Source organism: Salarias fasciatus, chromosome 17, assembly GCF_902148845.1.
Source record: "Salarias fasciatus chromosome 17, fSalaFa1.1, whole genome shotgun sequence".
NCBI lineage: Eukaryota > Metazoa > Chordata > Actinopteri > Blenniiformes > Blenniidae > Salarias > Salarias fasciatus.
The window spans coordinates 20,400,767-20,425,271 of NC_043761.1; the positions used below are offsets into that span (position 1 = coordinate 20,400,767).

At 42.6% G+C, this 24,505-nt stretch overlaps 1 pseudogene; it reads left to right on the top strand.

Annotated features, from left to right (window-relative positions):
• Positions 1-23,927: 23,927 nt before the first annotated feature.
• On the top strand, positions 23,928-24,069 carry LOC115404742 (uncharacterized; annotated as a pseudogene).
• The last annotated feature ends 436 nt before the right edge of the window (positions 24,070-24,505 follow it).

Genomic DNA, 24,505 nt, shown 5'->3' on the forward strand with positions numbered 1-24,505 from the left:
GTGATCTTCCTGGACCAGGTGGAGCAGGCTAACGCTGTGGTGGAGTCGGGCATTACCATTGCGGACAGGTTCGTCCCGGTCCAGCCGCTGTCTCAGCCTGCTGTCCGGGTCGTCCTGTCCAACGTCCCTCCCTTCGTGCCAGATGAGCTTCCGCGAGCTGTCCAGATTTGGAAAGGTGGTGTCCTCGGTGAAGGACATCCTGTGTGGATGTAAGTCTCAGCTGCTGAAGAACGCCGTGTGCCACAGAAGACACGTATTTATGATACTCAATAACCGGAGTGAGGAGCTGAACCTCAGGTTCTGCGTGCGAGTAAATGATTATGATCACGTGGTTTTCGCGAGCTCAGCTGGCATGAAGTGTTTCGGCTGTGGACAGGAGGGACACACGATCAAGGCCTGCCCGTCTGCGTCTGCTCCATCTGGTTCAGCGGAGTCCAGCTCAGCGGAGCCGGGCCCGGCGGGACCAGGTTCCACGGGACCCGGCGCTGCTGCCGCGGCCGCTCCAACCCTGGCCCCGGCACCGCGGGCCAGCGCCTGGGGGGTCTCCCGCCGGCAGCGGCTCCGCGCTCCGGGCTCCCGGGGGACGCGGCGACCCGGGCTCAGTCAGAGCGGCCGACTGCGGCTCCTCGGACCTTCCCGAGGAGGCGATCTGTCGTGGCCCCACAGGAGAGCACCGAGCACGGGGTGAGTAATGTAAATACACCGGGTGAAGCAGCGGGTGGCGGCAGGGGAGAGGAGAGGTGAACAGATGGAGGAGGAGGAGATGGAAGAGGACAAGGTGGAATGTGTAAAACCAGCTAAAAGAAAGAAAAAAAAGTAAGAATTCAGATGCAAAGAAAAGTTGTGGAGGCAGCCGGGCTTCAGATGACAGTGACAGTGAGTGTGTGTCAGACAGCAGTGATGTTTCTTTTAGCAGCTCACAAAAAAACAGGCCACCATACAGCGCAGACAAAATTAAAACGTTCTTACACCAGACCAAGAACCAGCACAGGGTGGAAGGTGGGGGACTATTTTCCTGATTTAAGTGTTTTTATTTTCTCGGCCAGGCTCCATATGAGCAATAAGCAGGAATCTGGTTACTGATCAGGAGAGTTATAGATTGAAGAAACTGGTAACAAAAGCAAGAAAGCAATTAAATGAGGGTGGCAGCCAAGTGGTTTTTAATTAATGTATTTGTTCTTATCCTGGTTTTAGACATCTCATTTATCATGGATGTTTTTAAGCTGGGTATTTTAAACATAAATGGAGCCAGAGATATGAAGAAAAGACGGTCAGTTTATGAGACAGCCACACTTAAGAACATCAACGTCCTGTTCCTTCAGGAAACACACAGTGATTTTAGCATTGAGGCTGAATAGAGGAGGGAATGGAGGGGGGAGGCCATCTGAAGCCACCTTACTCCTCTCAGTGGAGGAGTGGGCCTCCTCTTCTCCAGGGCTTTTAACCCCGACTCACTGGAGGTCCAGCATTGTGTAGAGGGGAGGCTGCTTTTAGTTAAAGCTCAGTTCCACCATTTTAAACTTGTATTTACTAACATTTATGCTCCAACAGCCGGTGCAGAGAGGAAGCAGTTTTTCCTCAAATTGACTGAGGTGGTAAGTGGGTGTGGGTCGGAGGACTATTTGTTTGTGGGGGGGGATTTTAACTGCACGGAAGACGCGACTTTAGATCGCAACCATGCAGAGCCTCATCCAGCCTCTCAGCACGTCTTGAAGCAGCTGGTCCACTCTCAGGGCGTTGTGGACGTTTGGAGAAGGATCATCCTGACTGTCGGCAGGACATCTGGTCCAACTGTAGAGAGAGCAGGGTCTCCTCAGCCAGGCTGGATCGTATTTATTGTTTTATGCATCATTTTAATGTTTTTAGGAGGTGTGATATTTTACCTGTTGGTTTTACTGATCATTGTTTACTTTTAAGCAGTGTTTTTATTAGAGAATTCAGGCCAGGGAGCGCTTACTGGCATTTTAACTCTGTTTTAACCTTTGATAGAAGTTTTAGGGAGGCTTTAATGTTATTTTGGGAGGGTTTTAGACAGAGGAAGGGAGAGTTTAGCAGTCTTAGGCAGTGGTAGGACCACGGTACGCAGATCGAACTCCTGTGTCAGCAGCACACCCTCAATGTCACAAGTGATATCACCAGATCTATGAAAGATCTAGAGACCGAAATAGTGGAGCTGGAACATTTAAGTGAGTCCACAGGAAATCGAGGTGACTTTGAAAACCTCAAAAAGAAAAAAATGGCTTTAGCCGACCTGCTGAACGTTAAAGTGCAGGGCGCACTGGTTTGGTCCTGGTACCAGACCATCACAGGGATGGATGCTCCCTCCAGCTTCTTCTTTAGCCTGGAGAAAAAGGCCGGACAGGGGAGAGTGATCCTCGCACTGCTCTCGGACACGGGGGAGGAGATCACCGAACCAGGCCAGATACGGAGGACGGCGGTGGGCTTCTACTCCTCCCTGTATGGGAGTGAGTTCAAAGAGGAGCAGGAGCTCCAAGAGGGGTTCCTGAGGGGACTGCCTTGGGTCTCTGAGGAGACCAACACGGAACTGGAGGCCCACCTGAATATGCAGGAGCTACGGGCAGCGCTGCAGGCGATGCCAACGGGCAGGCGCTCACCGCCGAATTCTACAAGGCGTTCTGGCACATCCTGGGTAGGGATGTCCTGGACGTATACAACGAGTGTCTGGCCTCTGGTTCCTTGCCAGTGTCCTGCAGGAGAGCAGTCCTGACTCTGCTCCCCAAGAAGGGGAACCTGCAGGACATCAAGAACTGGCGCCCCGTGTCCTTGCTCTGTGTGGATTACAAACTCCTGTCCAAGGTCTTGGCCTCCAGACTGGGGAGGGGTATGGAGCAGGTCATCCACCAGGATCAGACCTACTGTGTCCCCGGCAGGTCCATGGTGGACAACGTCCACCTGATTCGGGACGTTTTGGAAGTCTCTAGTTCTTTGGACATCGATGCTGGTCTGATTTCAGTAGACCAGGAAAAGGCTTTTGACCGAGTTGAACACAGCTTCCTTTGGAGGGTCATGGAAAGTTTTGGGTTCAGCGTTGGTTTCATAGCTAAGATCCAGGTGCTGTACAGGGACATTAAGAGTGTGCTGAAGATCAACGGCAGTCTGTGTGCTCCTTTTAGGGTGTGCAGAGGTGTCAGGCAGGGGTGTGCTCTGTCTGGGATGCTCTATGCGCTCTCCCTGGAGCCCCTCCTCTCTAAGCTACGCTCTAGTCTGCAGGGTCTGCTTTTACCGGGTTTTAGTGAAAGCAGGATTTTATCGGCCTATGCAGACAATCTTATTGTTTTTATACGGAATCAAGCGGATGTAGATATTTTAGTTAATATTATTAAAGATTTTAATTTGACATTCGCAGCAAGGGTCAACTGGGGGAAGAGCGAGGCCCTTGCTGTCGGCAGGTGGCATGGCGGTCTCCCAGTTCTTCCCCAAAATTTAACATGGAGGAGGGAGGGCCTCAAGTACTTGGGAATTTATGTTGGGAAAGAACATTTTGTTCAGAAGAACTGGGGGACCGTCATGGAAAAGGTGGAGGGTAAGCTCTCCAAGTGGAGGTGGCTCCTCCCAAAAATGTCACTTCAGGGCAGAGTCTTGGTTTTAAATAACCCGGTTGCATCCCAGCTGTGGCATCGGCTCACCAGTGCAGACCCTCCTCCAGGTCTCCTGGCTCAAATTCAAAAGAAAATGGTTGATTTTTTTCTGGGATGGTCTGCACTGGGTGCCACAGGGGGTGCTGTTTTTAGACAGAGAGGAGGGGGGGCAGGGTCTGGTCCACTTGGCCAGCCGGACCGCCACTTTTAGACTCCAGTTCCTGCAGAGGTACCTCGCAGGCCCGGCGGTTCTGGTGTGGAGAGGCCTGGCCAGCTGCATCCTGAGGCGTGCCAATAAGTTGGGGTTGGCTAATGTACTGTTTTTGACTAATCCCAAATTTCTAAATCTCAAGGGGCTGCCTCCATTTTACCAGAGTTTATTTAAATGCTGGGCCTTATTTTCACACAGAAGGTGCCTGAAAGCCAACTCTCTGCACTGGCTGTTGAAAGAACCCCTGATCCACGGAGCCAGACTGGACATCAGTGGAGCTATGACCCCCGGCCTGACTGGAAGGCTGATCCAGTTTGGGACCCTCACCGTGGGTCAGCTTGTGGATGCTGTGGGGCCGAACGACGCCCAGGCTCTGGACTCTCTGCTGGGGATGCAGTCCATCCGGGTGTCCCAGGGGCTCCTGGAGAAGTGGAGGAGTGCGCTGAGACAGGAGCCTACTGAGGAGATACAGTCAAGGAGAACTCTCCCCGGATGCTGAGGACCTCTTCCTCGAGGTCCTGCTGAGCCTGGAGCTGGGGGATCTGTCCGGCCCCCTCCTGAAGACCACACAGCCTGAGAGACTTTCTTTGCACAAAGCAGACAAAAAAATATTTTACAGGAACTATGTGAAGAGCATCCACAAGGGTGGACTGAGCAACAGGCCCCCCACTGTGTGGTCACAGAGACTGGGACAGGCTGGTCCTGGACCCGGCCCACAGTGGAGGATTTTAAACAAGCCCCCCTTGAGAAAATGGACTGGAGACCTCCAGTGGAGGATTTTACATGGTGCCATCGCCTCCAATGCTTTTATCTCTGTCCTCAACCCTGCTGTTTTAAACACGTCCCTTCTGCCATCAGAGAGAGACTGTCTACCACGTTTTTACTGAGTGCAAGAGGCTCACAGGCTTCTTCACTCTTTTAACGGCGGTTTTTAGTCTTTTTAGTGTTGCTTTTACTGAGAGAACTTTTATCATGGGAGCTGGCTACAGACAAAAAGAAAAAAACAAGTGGCAGCTCCTCAATTTTATCTCAGGGGAAGACAAGATGGCGATTTACATCAGCAGGAGGAACAATGTTGAGGGCAGAGAAGGACAGGACGTCAAAGAAGTGTGGCAGGTCAACGTCAAATCCAGACTCTGGCTCGAATACCGTTTTTTTAAACAAAACAATGATTTAAACGCTTTTAAAGAGGTCTGGTTTTTTTAAGAACATTCTGTGCTGTATGGACAACAATGAACTTCATTTTGCACATTTTTTAATCTGAATGATTGATTTTTAGAGTCTGACACACTGTATCACTGCAAACTATAAATAAAAGTGTGTTTTAAAAGTCAAAAAAATATCTCTCTCTCTCTCTCTCTCTCTCTCTCTCTCTCTCTCTCTCTCTCTCTCTCTCTCTCTCTCTCTCCCTCTCTCTCTGTCCCCTTTTTCCCTCTTCGGTATCCCTGATCTGCTGAGGCCTCCTGTATTTATCCACCTGAATCGAGTGGAGCAACGCTGAGCTGATTTAGAGAATCAGTCTGTCCGTCCTATCTGTTGGGGTTTGCCATTATTAATTGGGAATTAATCACTAAGGTTTTGATTACCAGGGTTAATTGATTACTTTAAATTATTCAGTTACTTATTAATTTGAGTAATTTGTTATTTACCAATTAATAATTTTAGGTCATTGACAGTGAATCACCAATCACATATCATTACGGCATAATAAACAAAAGTGAAGCACCAAGTAATTTAGCCCCAACATCAATTATTATTTATCGGAATAAACTGTTATTTATTCGTTAATAATGTCAAATAATCAGCTATGTGAGAATTGAGTAGACCATAGAGTGATTTAACCATTCAATCATTGATTAACCAGGTGTTATAAGTTAATTAATAATACCACAAATGACCAATTACTGGAAGTGGGTAAATTACAGAAAATGAGCTATGTGCATTGTGAATTTGTACATAGGTTGTGCCCCCCTCCCCGTTCCCCCTCTCTTTATCTCTCTCTCTTTCTGTCTCTCACTCTCTGAGCGTTTCCGTCCCGGTCCTGTCCGGCAGCCATGCCGGATGCCAGCTTTAAAGCTCGTGTCCGGAGTTTCCGCTCGTTTCCAACGTATGTATCATTTTTCAACAGACCTTAAATGTGTCGGTCTGGTTCGATACTACAATATAATATTAGCATAAAGCAATATAAAAATTTATTTATGAGCCCCGCCTTCGTCTCATAGACCCCCATGTTATCCGAAAAAGCGCCGGTCAGCATCAGCCAATAGATTTCGAGCCTCCGCATTCTCTTGCCGTCAATCAAAGTGTGCACGCAGCATCGCAGCCAGAGAGCACGGCCGCTCGCCCAGGCAGAGGTGAGTTTGCTACGCAGCAGCCGCCCCGCTTACCTCGGATATATCCACTGTCTGCTGAACATCCACCGTAAACAGCTCAACATGTAGGATGCTGTAGGACTCGGAGGCTCTCATTTTCACCTGACAAATAATTCGTGTGCACAATTAAAGGGGCGTGGCTTGGTCGCTCATGAAAGCAGAGGGAGGGCGGAACCTCGAGACATTGGATTAAAAAAAACCCTCTGTCTTTCAAAACTCCGGACACGAGCTTTAAATAAAGGCAGCAGCAGGAGGACATTCAGTCTCGTCCTGCTGCTAACATTAAAATCTGTTCGGATAGTAAAAGGCTACAATCATACAATATTGCATGCCCCAGCTGCCGAACAGGACAAGGGGAAAAAAATAAATAAGTAAAAAAAAATAAAGCTGAGATGAATTGTTCTGATGTTGCTTGTGTTATTAGTAGTTCTTTTATGTTCTTGTAGTTTAGTTCATCTAAACTGTTTCACTTTCACATAGGACCGAAGTGAGAAGTGTTGTGTTTTTAATGTCATCCTGCCACTGTTCCTCTTTTCAGTGTAGCTCTTTTGATGACTGGCTCGCAGATGTGAAATTTCTGACACATTAAATCCAGACAAAAGCAAAATGGACATAAAAACAACTTTCATTTATTATAAGATCCAAAAGTTACAAAGAACAACCGGTCACATAAAAGGAAAGTGTAGTGATGGGCAAAGTCCCAAAAAGATATTCAGATTAAACCAAAACCTTAATGAAAATGGTCATAAAACTGTTGTACCTCATCCTTTGTCCATTACTTAAAGCAATTGAGAACGAGCACTATCAAATGCAAAACTCGCCTCACCTCACATCACCTTGACTAAATGCGGGACGTTAAAAGGAGCTTAATTTAGTGACTAAAATATAAATACTAAACATATTAATTAAAACTAAATATAAAAATAAACCTCTGAACAACATAAAATATTATTCAAACATTTAAATTATTCTAATCAAATCTTATGTACTACAGAATAAACATCCTCTATATAGCTTTAATAGAGCTACATAAACTTGCCTTGCTGATTTTTTTTTTTTTGCCACCCCATAACATCACAAACCATTTGATTGCAATTAACAATAACGTGATTCATCAAATGTGATTCACAAAACTGAGTGCATATGCAATACAAATTTTACTTTATAAACAAAAAACAAAAAGAAAAAAAGATTCAACATCTTATTGCTTCTTCCTCTTCACTGGTAAACATTCATAAAGTTCTCAGTGACTGGCATTTAAAACATGCATGTGTCCTGATGTCAAGTGGTAAATGCCTATACATTTTCAAATAGCTTTTTCAGTTCTTCAACTTTAGATCCAGATTTCACAGATTTCAAAGGGTGCTCAGTTTTCCCGATCTGCTCAGGTTTCAAAAGCTGCTGAGGTTTTGCGGGCAGCTTAGGTTTCACGGGCAGTTTAGGTTTCACGGGCAGTTTAGGTTTCACGGGCAGCTCACGTTTCACAGGCTGCTCAGGTTTCACGGGCTGCTCAGGTTTCACGGGCTGCTCAGGTTTCTCAGGCAGCTCAGGTTTCACAGGCTGCTCAGGTTTCACGATCTGCTCAGGTTTCACAGGCTGCTCACGTTTCACAGGCTGCTCAGGTTTCAGGTGCTGCTCAGGTTTCACAGGCTGCTCAGGTTTCACGGGCTGCTCAGGTTTCACAGGCTGCTCAGGTTTCACATGCCGCTCAGGTTTCTCAGGCAGCTCAGGTTTCTTGATGTCCATTGTCGGTACAATGTCACTCCGGAAGTCTTCTCCGTAGTCAATAATCTTTCTCATTGTGTTCAGTATCAGTGTATCAGTGTCCTCATCTGTTTTGGTTTCGTTGCTGTAGTTCTGTACCAGGAAGACGCAGTTCAGTGGAATCCCCAGATTCGCACTCACATGTTCCACCTATGTTTCAAGAAAAAAAACAAACAAACACTGAACATAAACTTTGGGTAACACTTTATTTGAAGCCCCCTAGTATAACACATTATAAGTACATTTATAAAGCATTATAATTCCATTTTAACACGTGTAGCTATAGTTATAAACATTCATAGATGATCACAATGCCAGGACCTAACCCTAACCCTAGCCCTAATCCTATGCTGTATAGTGCTGTATAGTGAGTTATAAAGAATCGTGATAGCGGTTTCTAGATAATATAAATATACCTAATATACCAGAACATTTTAGGACTGAGTTGGATAAAGATATTACACTAGAGGAACTATCTGAGGCAATTGACAGTATCAAAGCGGGGAAAATCCCTGGACCTGATGGCCTCCCAATCGAAATATATAACAAATTTAAAAATAAATTAGTGACCCTGATTTTAGAAATGTTTACAGAATCCTTCCGAAACAGTACCCTGCCTTCGTCTCTGAGAGGAGCATTGATTACTCTGCCTCCAAAGGCAGGTAAACCAATGAATAAGTGCAAAAACTGGAGACCCATCAGTCTATTGAATGCAGATTTGAAAATTCTTTGCAAGATTTTGGCAAAGAGAATTGAAGTAATTATAACTACAATAATAGGGAAGGACCAGAATGGTTTCATTCGTGGCAGACAAGGCTTTCACAATGTTAGAAGGATTTTGAATATTCTTTATCACCAAAAGGGGGCTTCAGACACTGCTTTACTGTCCCTTGATGAAAAAAAAGCATTTGACAGGGTGGACTGGCCCTATCTGTTTGAGACTCTGGTATGCTTTGGGTTGGAGATAATTTCTGTAATTGGATAAGGTTACTTTACAAGGACCCATAAGTACAGATTTTGACCAACAGCATTATTTCAAAAACTATCCAAATAAATCGGGGATGTAGACATGTTGGGACGGGGATGTCTCCACTATTGTTTATCATGGCAATTGAACCCCTTGCAATTGCAGTGAGGGCACATAAGGGTATCTATGGAATTGGCAAAGGACAGGCAGAACACCGTTTAGCTTTATACGCGGACGACATAATAGTTTTTCTCAAAAATATCAATAAATCCATCCCAGCCCTGTTAGATTTGATTGGGGAGTTTGGAAAAATTTCAGGTTATAAGATTAATAAATCTAAAACATCTATTAAGTTACTAAATCATGCAGAGAGGGAAAATCCAACAGATGTCGCTGCACAATTTAAAGTCGTCAATAGCTTCTCTTATTTAGGTATTGAGATTCTTCCACAGCTGAACAATATTATAGAAAGCAACTATAGACCACTTTTGCATGTGATCTCTAACTCCTTAGATAGATGGGCTGCCTTACCAATGTCTTTAATAGGGAGGATAAACACTCTTAAAATGATTCTTCTTCCTAAACTTTTGTATTTATTCAAAAATTTACCGCTGCCTCCACCAACTAATTTATTTTCTCAGTTGAAAACACTTTTTATTAGATTTCTCTGGAACAATAGACGGCCCAGGCTGCGTCTGTCACTGCTGTACCTGCCCTATGATAGAGGCGGGCTCAAGTGTCCAAACCCACTTTGGTATTACTGGGCAGCGCAACTGAGAACCCTGATGTTTTACTTCTCTGAGGAGAATGTGCCTCTGTGGAGAGAAATGGAAGGTGACACACTGAAGCTGCCTTTGCCAATTTACTTGTACTCAACTAACTTTAAGAAACTTAAAAAGATCACCAAGAATCCCATGGCTAAAAATATGATCAGTGTCTGGCAATAAGTTAGGAAATATTGCAAAATAGCTGACTCACTCTCATTATTTAGCCCAATATGGGGAAATGATCTCTTTCCCCCAGGAGGAGGTGATCGGGGAGGGGGGGCGGGGGGTTAAAAGTTGGGCTGACCAAGGGTTGCGAAAAATATCTTTATGTTTATAGTTCTGATGATAAATACCTGTTGTCTTTCGATGAAATTGTGGTCAAATATGGTTTAGCTCATAATCATTTTTTTTGGATATCTACAATTGAGGGATTTTATTAGAACTCAACAGAATCAGTCCTAGTCTATTCCAAGCTTGTCAATGCTAGAAGAAATGATGGTGAAAGACTGCCTGGGGAGGGGTCTGATTTCCAAATTATATAATAAGTTAGTTGAGGAATCTTCAGAATCCTCAATCAGTAAGCTTGAGTCCTGGAGAGAGGACTTACAGGAGAATATTTCCATTGAGGAGTGGGAGAAGGCATGCACAGTGAACACTCGCTTAAAATATCTGCAGTACAATTGGCTGATGCGATTATATATGACTCCTGTTAAATTGAACAAATTCTACAACACAGTGTCGGATGTTTGTATAAAATGTAACAAAGAAAAAGGCACAACTTTTCACTGTTTGTGGTAGTGTTCTCAGATAAGGATATTTTGGGAAGAAGTGAAACAGTGTATTATTATTATTTTATTATTATTTAGAGATTAGATCCCCATTAGTTATCACCTAGGTGACAACTAGTCTTCCTGGGGTCCATAACAAAAGCAAACATCAAATATCAAAGTACACAAGATTAAAACACAGAAATAGTGAACAGAATACACAAGATAAAATAATCATAAGAAGCAGTGCAGAAAGCCGTTATTAATATAGAAAAGGGTGAAAAGAATGTATATTCACAAATGATATAGAGTGAAACAAGATCCTAATACAATTAAAACATAACCAACATTAAAAATGCACCAACAATTAAATCAAGATTTAAACATTTTCGCGATCACAGATTTAAACCTTTTGATGTTGTTCTCTTTCCTTCCTGCTGCAGGTAAATTATTCCACCGATTAGCTGCCCTGTACATCACTGTACTCTGCATAGCACCTGTCCGAGCCTTAGGGAGAGAAATGTAATCCTCTGTATGAGACCTGGTGAAATGGTTATGGCGTTGATGAATGTACATGATTCTCTCAAAAAGAGGCCTAGGTTTCATTTTTATCTGTATATTCTGAAGGAAAATGACGAGATTCTTCTGTAACCTCCGCTCTACAGGTAGCCATGAGAGACAGCGATGCATATATCCAATGTGTGTTCGGAGTGGGCAACGAAGAACCAGCCGTGCAGCTTTATTCTGTAGTACTTGTAGCTTTTCAATATCTTTTTTAGTGGTTCCCGACCATAAGACTGAGCAGTAATCTAAATGAGATAAAACTAATGACTGGGTGACATATTTGACAGATGAGTCTGTCATGAAGTAGGCGCATCGTCTGATAGCTGAAAGAGCTCTTCCCATTTTTGTCGCAATTTTATTAACATGACGAGTCCAGCTCAAATTTTCATCTATGGTTAAGCCCAAGCGATCAACCTTATGCACCTGCTCCAGGTGTATATTATTTAAGGTGAGGGACAAAAGATTACTATTCATTGATTGCCTTCTATAATTTAGAGTCATGCACTTTGTTTTACTTATATTTAATGCTAACTTGTTAGATACCACCCATTCAAATACCTGGTCTAGCTCACTTTGAAGCGTATTATTTAGGATCCGCAGGTTCTCCGACCCGTAATATATAGTAGAATCATCAGCATACATGGCAACAGAGGATTTCTTTAAGATAAAAGGAAGATCATTTGTAAATATCGAGAAACACAGAGGACCAAGACAGCTGCCCTGTGGTACTCCACATTCTAGCCCCAGTACAGAAGAAAAGCTACCATTGAAGTATACTGACTGAGATCGATTTGATAAATAACTCTTAAACCACTTAAGAGAGCAACCAGAAAAACCATATGCGGATAGTTTGTCCAACAACAAGTTGTGATCGATCGTATCAAAGGCTGCACTAAAATCTAAGAAGACCGCCCCAACATAATTTCTTGCATCAAGTTTACACAGCCAGTCATCAGTCATATGAACAAGTGCAGTGGAAGTAGAGTGGCAGTCTTTAAAAGCATGCTGAGAATCAGAGGCAAGATTAAAATTCATAAAATATTGTGAAATCTGTGCAAATATAAGCTTTTCCATAATCTTACTCAGAACAGGCAATATACTAATGGGTCTGCTGTTAGTGCCATTGAGAGCAAGCTTATTATCTTTTCGTAGAGGGATGACTTTAGCCAGTTTCCAAGTATTAGGGAAGAGACATTCTTTTAAACTCAGATTAAATATATGACAAACCGGCTTGGCAATATATTCTGCCATTATTGAAATCATTTTTCCATCTAAATAATCCAGCCCAAATTGTTTGCTATTTTTGACAGTTTTCAACAGTATTTCCACCTCATCCTAATATATAGGATCAAAAGAAAATGTACAATTTTTGCCTTTCATGATTACATTTTTGATTACTTCAACAGATATCCCACCACATAGATTACTGGATGTGTTTAGGTTCTGAGTCCATATTTGCTTTACTTTATTAATAAAATAATTATTAAAATAATTTGCAATCTCAGTTGGTTTAGTTATATACTTTCCTTCCGTTTCAATAATAGCAGAGTCAACATTTTTGGGTCTACCCAGTAAGTTGTTAAGAACATTCCAAAGTTGCTTGCCATCATGTTTTGCATTATTAATTTTGGTAATATAATATGCCTTTTTCAATTGTTTGTTCTTTTTAGTTACAGAGTTTCTGATTTTGCGATATTTATTCCATATGCTAGGATCATTACTTTCAACAGCCGCACATTTTAACTCATCCCTCTGGGCCATGCAGGTTTTTAAATCTTTATTTAGCCATGGTGCCGGTGTCTTTTTAATATTTATTTTCCTAAGAGGTGCATGTTTATCAGCAACTTCCTGGATCAAATCATTAAAAATTTCAAGTGCAGCATTAGTATTATTTTCAGAGTATATAGCCTGCCAATTTAGTTCCTTTATATCTGAAATGAAGTTTTCTGGAATCCAAGATTTATATGACCTTTGTAATAAAACCCGGGGGCCACTCTTTGGTACCTTAACTTTCCTACAAAAGGCAATAATGTTGTGATCACTGAAACCAATCGGGAGGGAAGCGAAATCGGTACAAAGTTCACCAACATTAGTATAGATATGATCAATGCATGAATTGGATTTCTCACCGGAAGATCTGGTAAAAATTCTGGTTGGCACATTGACAATTTGAGACAGGTTACAGGTTATCAGGGTGGTCATTAATCTGTCTTTCAGAGCAGATGGAGCAAACCAGTCTATGTTGAAATCACCAAGCAAATATATTTCACCTGGTTTGTCAGTAACATCCATAAGCTCTTGACATATATCATCGGTATACTGAACAACAGCACTCGGAGGTCGATAACAACAGCCAATCAGCATAGGTTTATGATAAGGAAGTTGAACCTGTAACCACAGTATTTCAAGAGAAGAAGGCATCAAATCGTGTCGAAGTTTAGCAGCGATGTTATTTTGGACATAGATGGCAACACCACCTCCTCTTCTATTTCTATCTTTCCTAAAGATGCTATACCCAGATATATCTATTTCAGAATCGTCAATTGTACCATTCAAATGTGTCTCAGATAGTGCAATAATATTAAAATGGTGTAAATAGATCAATCTGGTCAACTCAGAAACCTTAGAAGTTAAACTACAAATGTTTAAATGAGCGATTAATAAACCTTTTTTAGGTAAAACCATGAGGTGTTAAAAAAAAAAAAATAATAAGCAATACAATGATAAAACCAAGGATAAAAACTTAATATCAGCCATTAAAAGAAGATATTCACATAGATCCACATATCAGGTGTCACTGGGGAACTTCGGAGTGCTGGTTCGAGGATGGATGATTAGTTGATCATGTTTCAGGAAGGCAATGTCACCACGCTCACGTGCAGCACGCATTTTTGGCAGCAACTCTTTCCTTCTCTGACGGACAGCCTCCGTAAAGTCCTCGTTGATACATATTTTAGTTCCTTTAAGGCACTTGGCTTTCAGTAGGACATCTACTTTGTCTTTGTATTTCTGGAACTTCACCAAGATAGATCTTGGTCTGTCCTTCGCATCCCTCAGTTTCCCAGTTCTGAACACACGTTCGATCTCAGGGTTCCCCTGGATATTGAGCTTTTCAGCTATGATATTCTTCACTTTCCTTTCAGAGTCAGCCCCAGATTCACCAGGTGTTTCCTCAATCCCATCAAACAATAAGTTGTTTTGTTTAGACAGGCCCTCCAGATATTCCATCTTGTCAGTTAATGTTAGTAGGCTATCACATACTTTCATAAAGTCACTCTGCAAGGAGTTATGATTTTCAGATGTCTTAGCTACGACAACTTTAATATCATCAACTTCTTTCTGGGTGAACTGGAGACTCGTTTTAATCTCTTGTAGCTCTCTGGACAAACCATCCAATCTTGTGTTGGAGGTTTCCAGTATTCATTTCACAAAGCCTTTGAAATTCTCCTGTTGTTGCTGCAGTAATGAAGTGAACATGTCTCTTTGTTGTTGGAGAAGGTCCGTTACCTGGGCAAGTGACACATAGTCATCCTCCTGTTTAGTATCATGTTAAGACTTAGGAGGCATCCTGGCGCTGCCACTTAATCACAGTGGTTAAAATAGTTTAGGACTCAAGTTGCTAGCCTCTGAGCTGCAGGCACGTCCCCGTGTCGTTAGCTTCCCCCGCGTTAGCTTACCCGCCGCCAGCAGATGGTTACAGGCACATTTGCAGTCGTCAGTCACCGCTAGCTTCTCCACCGCCAGCAGGTGGAATCGGGGCCCGCAGATCTTGCCGTTAGCAGCCGCTAGCTTCGTCTTCGCTAGCGGGGGGTAGCGGGGACCCGCCGATCTCGCTATTAGCCGCCACTAGCTTCGTCTTCGCTAGCGGGGGGTAGCTCAGGTCTTGTCATCCACCGCCGGGCACGCCGGTCTACTGTCAACCGCCGCTGGCTTCGCCTTCGCAAGCAGTCAATAGCGGGGCCCGCCGATCTTGCTATTAGCCGCCGCTAGCTTCGTCTTCGCGAGCGTGGGGTAGCGGGGACCCGCCGATCTCGCTGTTAGCCGCCGCTAGCTTCGTCTTCGCGAGCGTGGGGTAGCGGGGACCCGCCGATCTCACTGTTAGCCGCCGCTTCAACCTTGGTTTAGCCCCGTTGTGTTTCCTCGCGCAGTTACTGTTCTGGGTCATACACCATCAGCCGATTCTGGTACTGAGTGACCTCACCAGATCCTCTGGGTGAAGGCTGGTAACAGTTTTCAGACTGCAGGAGTAGAAACTGTTCACACATGGAGAACGTTCATCCCTCATCCAGAAAGACTCCAAGCTGAGACTCAAACTGACAATATTCTATAACGACGACATTGAGGAAATACTAGAGATAAAACTATACTTGGATCCAAAAATGTTCTTATTAAGTATCTACCCAGCCAACTCCAACATAAGGAAGAAACATAGATTATTTTAAGATATCGGCCTATTGTTGGCCAAGAGAGTCATTGCCTTAGCTTGGAAGCAGGTGGACAGACCAAGGATGGGTAGATGGCTTTCTGAATTAACAGCGACTCTGCCCTTAGAGAAGATTACGTACGTAATCAAAGGTAAACAGTCCATTTTTGATAATATTTGGGGTCCATTTATAAATTTTCTTTCAAATAAAGACGTGTCTGGTTTAATGGGAATATCTGCGGATGACTCTTGGTAGCTCCCTGCAGCTCTCTTGGGAAATTTTTTGTTGTCTGGAACAGATTGACCACTTCATATTCTTACAAGGTATGTGTAAGGTGTATCTGCGAGCAGGATTAATGTGTGGTTGGTGTCGTACTTACGCTGCCCCATATGCTATTTATATTTTTTGGGTTTTTTTGTTTTAGCACTATTGTTATTATTTATTTATTTTTATTTTTTTTTTATTTATTTTTTTGTATCTGAGTTGATGCTTTGTTGTTACTACCTTGGTAAATGTTGTACTGTTTTACTTATTTGAGGGCACCATTGTGTGTGATCCATGTTTGAAAATGAATAAAGACACTGTTGGGAAAAAAAAAATAAAGCATTGTGATCACGTATGAGTGTTTATAACTACTTATAATGTGTTATACCGGGTACTTTAAGTAAAGTGTTACCAAACTTTGTTTTTTCTTTTTTTTTTTTTTTTTTTCTGAGATGTACTTCTCTGTATTCAAACTCAATGCACTGTTCAAAAAAGATTGCTTACCTTTTTTTTCAGGATCTTGCTCTTGTAGACATTCTGGATTTTATTTTTTACCTTTGGACAGGCTTCATCAATTTTAGTGAGGACAGCTACTTGGGGGATCCCTGGAAAAAGAGTAAAACCCAAAGTCAGTTGTCCCGAGTTTATGCCAATGTTTCAAATTCCAAATAGTGACTTTGTCTCTAATTGTCAAAAAAATGACTTCTTTTTGTGTCGCATGTGATATAGAATCATATTCTCTCTGGTGATCAGTGCCAATCTTGGCTTGATTTACCAATGAAAAGAAGTCCATGCATGCAGAGATGCACTGCTTGCTCCAACAGCACCTTGCATACCTTTTCCAGATCAGTCACACAGCAGTGCGTGAAATGTTTCGCACATACACACACATGCAAACACTTAACTGTGAAAAGCTGAAACATTTTTGTCATGTATTTCTGGAAATAAATGATAATTTATTGCCAAGTGGTCTTATTCTTGTTTTATTGAAGGAAACCACTGTTCAGATGTTTGAGGTTCCTTCAAGAAAAAAAAAAAAACCCTCCGAGTTACTTCTTCACTTGAAATGTGTTTTCCAGAAAAAGCTTTGTTTTCTCCATCTTTTGATCAGATATGTTTTTGGTGAAACCGCCCTATCTTCTATGACCAATTACAGGTAGAAACAAACTTATTTCTTATGAAAGACGAGAGTCTACACTTTCATTAGGTATTTTCAGTGTTTACATAATCTTATAACTCGATATTCTGTGGGTGTTGAAAGATCTGTCTAAATGCTCCGAATTAGCTGGCACAGACAGGTTGGCTGATCTGAAAAGGGCTGGCAGCCAATTAGCTGACATCTATCAACTGTCCAGAGCCCTGAGGTCAGCTGACCAGATCCAGAGGAGATTGAGCCTTTGCACTTGTGGCTTTCTGTGGAACACGCTGTCCTTCGCGGTGCAGTTGCAAATAGCCTCGCCTTTAATATCCACTTGCTCACTCTGGCCTGTGCCTGAACAGAGTCACCTCTACTGGATCTTGTCATTGATCGATTCCACTGTTTTACTGTTTTGCTATAATTGTTTATTATTATGTTATGTATTGTATTGTAAAGCACTTTGGCTGACCAGAGGCATTATTTAAATGTGCTATACAAATAAACCTGACAGTGACACCAAAAATCAAATGAGCATTTCTAAAATAGTTGTGAAATAGAGGTTTAATGTAACATCTTGAAGCCCTCTGAGGCAACTGTTGCTGTGATACTGGGCTATACAAAAATAAATTGATTGATTGAAATTGAAGACTCACTGAAGGCCCGGGCATCTTCTCTGACCTTCTTCATCTTGTTAAGAATCTCATCCTCCATTATTTCCACTTTGGTAGCATCAACAACACAAACTAGAACATGGACTTTGTCATTTATGGTCGGATTTTGATTGTAGTCAGATCCTGTTGGGGTACTGCCGGCATGGAGCTGAAAAAAGGCAACATTTTCAAATCAAAATAAGGTGTCATAAGATTTTGGCATGTTTGTATAATTCCACACAGTGCTATTCAGCATTATCATCACCTCATTTTTTTTTTTTTTGAATAACGTACAATGTCCTCAGAAATATTTGGAGATGTACCTATACCATTTCCTCAGAATATTCGAATCCGACACTTAATGTAAGATAGTTTTTTCAACTTCCAAAGTGTATTTTGAAAGAAAAAAAATAAGTGCATCAATAATAACTCTGCGGAGCCCGGAAAGGGAGCCCGGAAATATATATATATATTTTTTTATTTATTTATTTATTTATTTTTTTATGTGCTCCATTAAAACTTTTATATGCACATGAAAGCAACTTTATGTGCTTCCGGAAAACTTTTAAATGCCCACATCAGCAAGTTTACACACGTACGCAAAGGTTTTAAGACAGCACGTAATGTTGTTTACATGCTCACGTAAAACTTTTAAAGCTCCCACCTGCATGGATCCCTCTGAGAACACTCAGCCCAAATTTTGACACGGCGTTGCGCATACGCCGGTCGCACCGGTATACGCATGCACCAGACCGCCACAGCAAATAAACCATGACGGACACAACTTTACGAAGTGATGCTGAGGCCATCACGCTGTAGCTCCATCAAAGACACCCAGGCCCTCATTTATCAAACGATCATACGGCGCAAACTGGCGTATGGCCATATGAAAGATGGGATTGGCATTTGTACATATTTGTATATATTATAGCTCCTGTTATATTTTAAGATTTATGTTGTATATAAAGTTGGATCTTTATTCTTTTAGATTTCTATTATGATTCTGATTAAGATTTGCACTCTTACTTATCCTTTTTCTTTATTTGCACATTTCATCACTTTTTGGCACCCGCCTGTGTGTTCTACAAGCCTCTGTATCTCCTTTTCCCTTGCCTTTTCTTTTACTCGATGGACTAAGCCAGGGGTGGGGAATCCTGGTCCTGGAGGGCCACAGCCCTGCATGTTTTCCATGTCTCCCTGCTTCAACACAGCTGATTGTAATGAGGCTCGTTATCTGGCTTTCTGCTGGACTTGGCCATGAATCTTGATTCGATTCAGGTGTGTTGAAGCAGGGAGACATGGAAAACATGCAGGTCTGCGGCCCTCCAGGACCAGGGTTCCCCACCCCTGGACTAAGCAGTCAGTTACATGGCATTGAGCAGGGTAGTCAATCCTCCACCGATCATTTGCCGAACCAATCATTGGTGACAACATTCGGCACTTTGACACATATGGGCTGCGGCCTTTTTGTTTAATCCGATGACCGAAACAGATCATAGGAAACAGGATTATTTTGGCTTGGGCTCAGCCTTGTCGCTTTGTCTGCAGTCGCAACTCTGCCTCCAGTATTGTCCCACCCACAGCACCATCTGATTGGTTACATTCAGAGCCGGCAGGGCCAACAGCAAAACTTGCTAGAAAAAATTAGACTGAGTAACATTTTACTTATCAAATACAAAGCACAAACGCTAATTATTTCAATACAATACCAGAAAGGCTGACGTGGTATGATTTGATCCGAGCTGAAGAGGCTCATCCGATCTCCACACCATGGAATGTGGTCTGACCAGTCGCTCGTTGTGATCATAATGTGTTAGCCTCCCACTCATCTCAGCCCGCTAGCTGCCTTCATTGTTTTACAAACAAGCCCATTGTGTTGCATATTCGTAGCCCCTGCGTGCAGCTAAACCACTTACACTGACCAGTTGCTCATTCAGGGCTGCCATGTCAGCCATGTTATAGAACACAGTGACGGGCTATCTCCGTATTACTGCCAGTGCGCTGTATGCCCGCACCATTTGTTCCATGGCATCGACACCACATTTGGTGGCATTGTACTGGGTGATGGTGCTTGGCTTTTTTTTGCGGCTGTTCTCAGTATGAATCACACTGTGCATACTGCTCAACACGTGGACCATCTTCTTCAGGCTGGCTGCATACACTATCAGAGTGGTGTCAGTTGTGGAAAACACCTGGGTGCAGAAGTCATTGCTGTTTATCACTCGAGCAGAAGGGGGAATTTCTCTGTAAATCTTATTGAGTGTCCCAACAATGGTAATTTTCTGGCTGCGCAACCTTTTTGCAAGGGAGAGTGATGTAAAAAAATAGTCCGTTGTGACAGTTCTGCCCTGGTCCAGAAATGGTTCCATCAACTTCATCACCACACTCTCAGAAAGTCTCTCTTCTTTGGGACGACCGGGTTCTTTGCCCACATACGGAAAGACGTTGCAGATGTAATTTGATTTCAGGTCGCAAGCCACTCAAAACTTGATGCCAAACTTATCCGGTTTTGTTGCAATGTACTGCAGAAAAGGGCAACGTGTCTTTGATGGGTAGAGCTGTTCATCGATTGTGATGTGACGACCAGGTCTGAAGAATGTGACGAAGTTCTTTCGAAATGATTCCCACAATTCAGAAATTTTTGAAACTTGTCTGTCTGCAGTCGCTCAGCCCAGGTGCTCTTGCTATCAATGCATAGCTGACGCATGATGTTTTTGAAGCGGTCTCGAGACATTGTTGCCATGATCCATTTGTTTCCATACAGCTCTGACCAGTTGTCAGACAATGATGGAACTTTTCTCACCCCTCGCCAGATGACGATTGCAATGAAAGCCTTTAGTTCAGGGATACCCATCAACCAGTCCTCCTCTGGTTCCTTTGCGTGCTCAATTGTGCACGCTTGAATGGCAAGAAGCATCTGGATACTGATGAAACAGGAAGCTTTGAAGGCGAGTTTTGATCCTTTGTCTTGCTTCATGTGTTGACTCTCCTTCAGCAGTATAGGGTTCAACAAGAATGAAACCCAAACCTCGTCCAAGACTTAGCGAACATTTAGTCTTCAGGTCACATGCTGTTCTTCTATTTTGCTGTGCCTGCTTGGATTGTACGCTGAAATGCAGTTTGCAACAAAGGAACTCCAAACATTGGAGTTTGCGGCAAACCTCAGTCTCAACTGGGCCCCCATCAATCCCTTGGAGTTACATCCCAATTTGTAATGACTAACGAAATCATTGCATTTATAAAATAATCTTCTCTGCCATACTCAGGAGGGAAGCCCTAAGTACGTCCTAGCTCTATTCAAGCGTCCCCCTCCCCAATGAGAGGTATGCATGAACCAACAAGCTGAACAGTATCGGCTGCATTTACAAGTGAAAAGAAGTGCTAAAGGTGGCTGTTGAGTGGCGCATTTACAATTGGCGACTGCATTCCTAAGCAGGGATGATATGATTCCTCTTCAGGCCATCAAGGAATAACCTAAAATCCCAGTCTTGCCAGACTTTACTAACAGGCATACATGTTTCCCAAACTCAGAAAAAAACAAACAATCATGAAAAACTCAAAACTTTGAAAACAAAATTTTGACAAAAAATAAAAAATAAATTTTTTTTTATTATTTTGACTGCTAATGAATATCACCTGTAAATATCGGTTATCGACCTCCTTGACGACTGATAATCAGCAACGGTATTGGCTCTGAAAATAACCATGTCAGTATATCTCTATTCAATACCTGATCGCAGCATTCATGAGCTCATGGCTAAAGTGAAGCGGTATCACCTGTGGGCTGAGAGGAGCGACACACCACGGAATTTGAGAATGCACTCATGTGACACTTTCAGCAAATCGGACTGTGAGGACTGTGTCGCACAAGTCACTGTCTTAGAGAAGCAGCTGACAGGCTGGAAGATGATCATGTTCAACCACCCCGTCCCCGACACTGTCAAATTCAAGACTGTTGTCAAGAGACCTTGTTGAAGGTGAGAAGTTATTTCTCCTTATGTTGTAAGACTAACCAAAAAGTGTACTGCACAATGATGAAGTCAGCATTTCAGCTTCCAATTGGGCAGTTAATTGTCGCAGTTTGTCCAGGTGCTCATAGAAAGATCAGTCATTCCTTTTTGGCATTTTCTCAACAATGGAGACTTGGCAGCACGGTGGCTGAGTGGTTAGCGCTCTTGCCTCACAGCAAGAAGGTCCCGGGTTCAATCCCCGGACCGTGCGGGCCTTTCTGTGTGGAGTTTGCATGTTCCTCCCCGTGTCTGGATGGGTTTCCTCCGGGATCTCCGGTTTCCCCCGTCAACCGATAACATGCACCATAGTGCAGTCCTCCAGTCAGGTGATTCTGACCATTAACCTGACCCCACATCTGGAGATGGGTCCCCGGGCGCTCCCCGCAGCTGCCCACTGCTCCATACGGAATGCCTCAGTGGCATCGATGGATGGGTTAAAATGCAGAGAAACAAATTTCGTTGTACATTCACTGTATAATGACCAATAAAGTACCTTACCTTACCTTTGGCCTTGGTCCATAAAACCTTCTTTGGTTTATTATGCAACATATAGTACTTATTGAATCCATGACCTCAGATTATTCCAGGTTTACCATCAGGTATGTTGATGGTTTTTCTCAGCCTTTGCACCCATTCTCAACCCTAATCTTTGAACGACTTCTGTTGTTAATTTTCCTGTTCTCCTCATGTCCAATGAGGTTCCTGACAGTTCTATGCTTGGGAAATGTCCCAATGCACACTTTGCACACTGTTGAAACATATTGAAAGAAGGATACCAAGGATTTTAAGGATCATCTGATTAAGTCCTGGAGGTCTTGTGGAGGCTAATAATATCCCTTCTGCTGTCCTCAGCTCCTTTGTCTTCAGCGTAGTGACAAAGGAACAGTTAATGTTAAATTTTAAAACAAAGCATTTCATCATTTACAGGCTGATCCATGTCATGTGTACAAGTAATTCATCACAGGTGATTTTCACTTGTGATTTCCCATGAATGTACCATAACGTCAACTGTTCGGCATCAATTTCATACCTTGCATCCTTCATTGACGTGTCCTTCCATGATCAATTTTATATTCTTCACATCAATTCCTCTTCCAAAGCCCTTCTCAATACCCATGGTGTCACTGACGACAAAAGGATAAAAGGTCCCAGTCTTTTCGTTCTTGATGTCATAAGTTCTGTACTGCAAAAAAAGAAAAGTGATCAAACTGTTAGTGTGTGCTGAGGATGTAGATATTTCAAATTTTCTCCATTTCATACTCTGTTGTTAATTTTTTGCTGTGAAAAAGTAGCTGTCCTGACTTTGAGTTGAACACTGGAGAAAGTCTTGAAACATGTTTTGCTGTGTTTCTTTATATGAGTGTTAAACAGTATTCAATTTATGACAATTTCTTCATACTTCCTTCGTGAAGCTCTCATCATAGCCAGTGTCTGCCAAAGCACGAGTTGCGATTCTTCCTCGCAGAGCGCTGTCAACAGAATTGATGAAGCTGGACTTTCCAGAGCCTGCTGGTCCGAACAGGAGAATCCTGAGATAATTGGCTTCTGATTGAGGTTTGTAGTCCCTCACATGATAGTCTTCCTTTTCCTTTCTGTTTAAAAAGAAAATTGAATAGGATGAAGTATAAGCCTCCTCAAAACCTACAGATTATTATTGTTGTTGAAGTATGATAGAAGTTACACTCCACCATGAATACTCACCCCCATGGTACGTCTCTCCATGGTTTATCAAGAACTGTCAAGACAAACACATCTGCATTAATCACATTTTCTACTAAAGTCATGTAATGAGCACTAGTGTTACATACTAATGTGAATTTAGAAGATTCTGTGAAAAATATAAATTGACTTACGAAGAGATTTGAACATACTCTTGGCAGAGGAAATATTTATTTTCATGAAAAACAAGTAAAATAATTAGACAACACATGAATGACAAACCTTGAATAACTTGTTTATCATGTTAGGATGAACCGCTGAAAAATAATGCTTACATTTTAACATTTAGAATGAAGGTCAATCTAGTTGAAATATTTGCACAAACAAAAGCTTATCTCTATCAATATTCATAACATTTATCACATTTCAATAAGATGTAAAGGTATAAAACAGTCTTACCTTTGGTAAACTCACAATGAATAAAGTTGCCAAATAAAAACCATAAATTGTTTTTAGGAAGTAAATCTGAGATCCGATAATGTGAAGCTGTTGCTGTCTGGTTACATGTGAAGCCGATGCTCAGTACAACCGTACAGCAACTACCTGATGTGTAAAAAGACTGTCAATGATTTCAGTTTCTTTCAGGTTATATAATGTCAAAGGATCGCTCTTTCCCGTCAGACTGTATAAATGAAGGCTTTGTGTCGGAGCAAAGTTCATCTTATCACTGAGCTACCACTGAGAGAATAGAAGACCAGCAATTGCTTAAACTTACTTACCTGGCAGGTGCTTCACCCAGAGCCAGACTCGATCATTGCACTGAGGTTGTGCTGACCCCTGCAAATTCCCCAAATGTGGAAATATCGACTGCAGAATTTCTGCTGGTGGGGAACTGTGTTAGCAAACTCCCCTGATTTGACCCTTCACCGCTACCCTATCCTTGACCTTTATTATGTGAGGTGAAAGCACTAACCACTGCATCACCATGTGGTCAAAATGTACAAAAACTATTACTGCTAAACTCATTAAATAAACTACAGAGCTTATATTGTACACATTATAAAGATAATGTCTATTTTATTGTCTATGGGGAATAAAGAATCTCTTAAATCTACCACAGTTATAACAGTTGAACAGAATGGAGAAATGTTCTCATCACAGAACCAGCCATCTCACCGCACTAAGAGAAGCCAAGGGGGGCCAACGCCGGGCTCACACTCGATGCAGTGCGGCTCCGGTCAAGACACCCCAACTAATCAGTAGTCATTAAAATCAATATGGCAGCTCACAACAGCCAAGGTGCGGCTGCGATCCATCTCCGGCGCCACTACAGATCCTGTCCGGCGGTA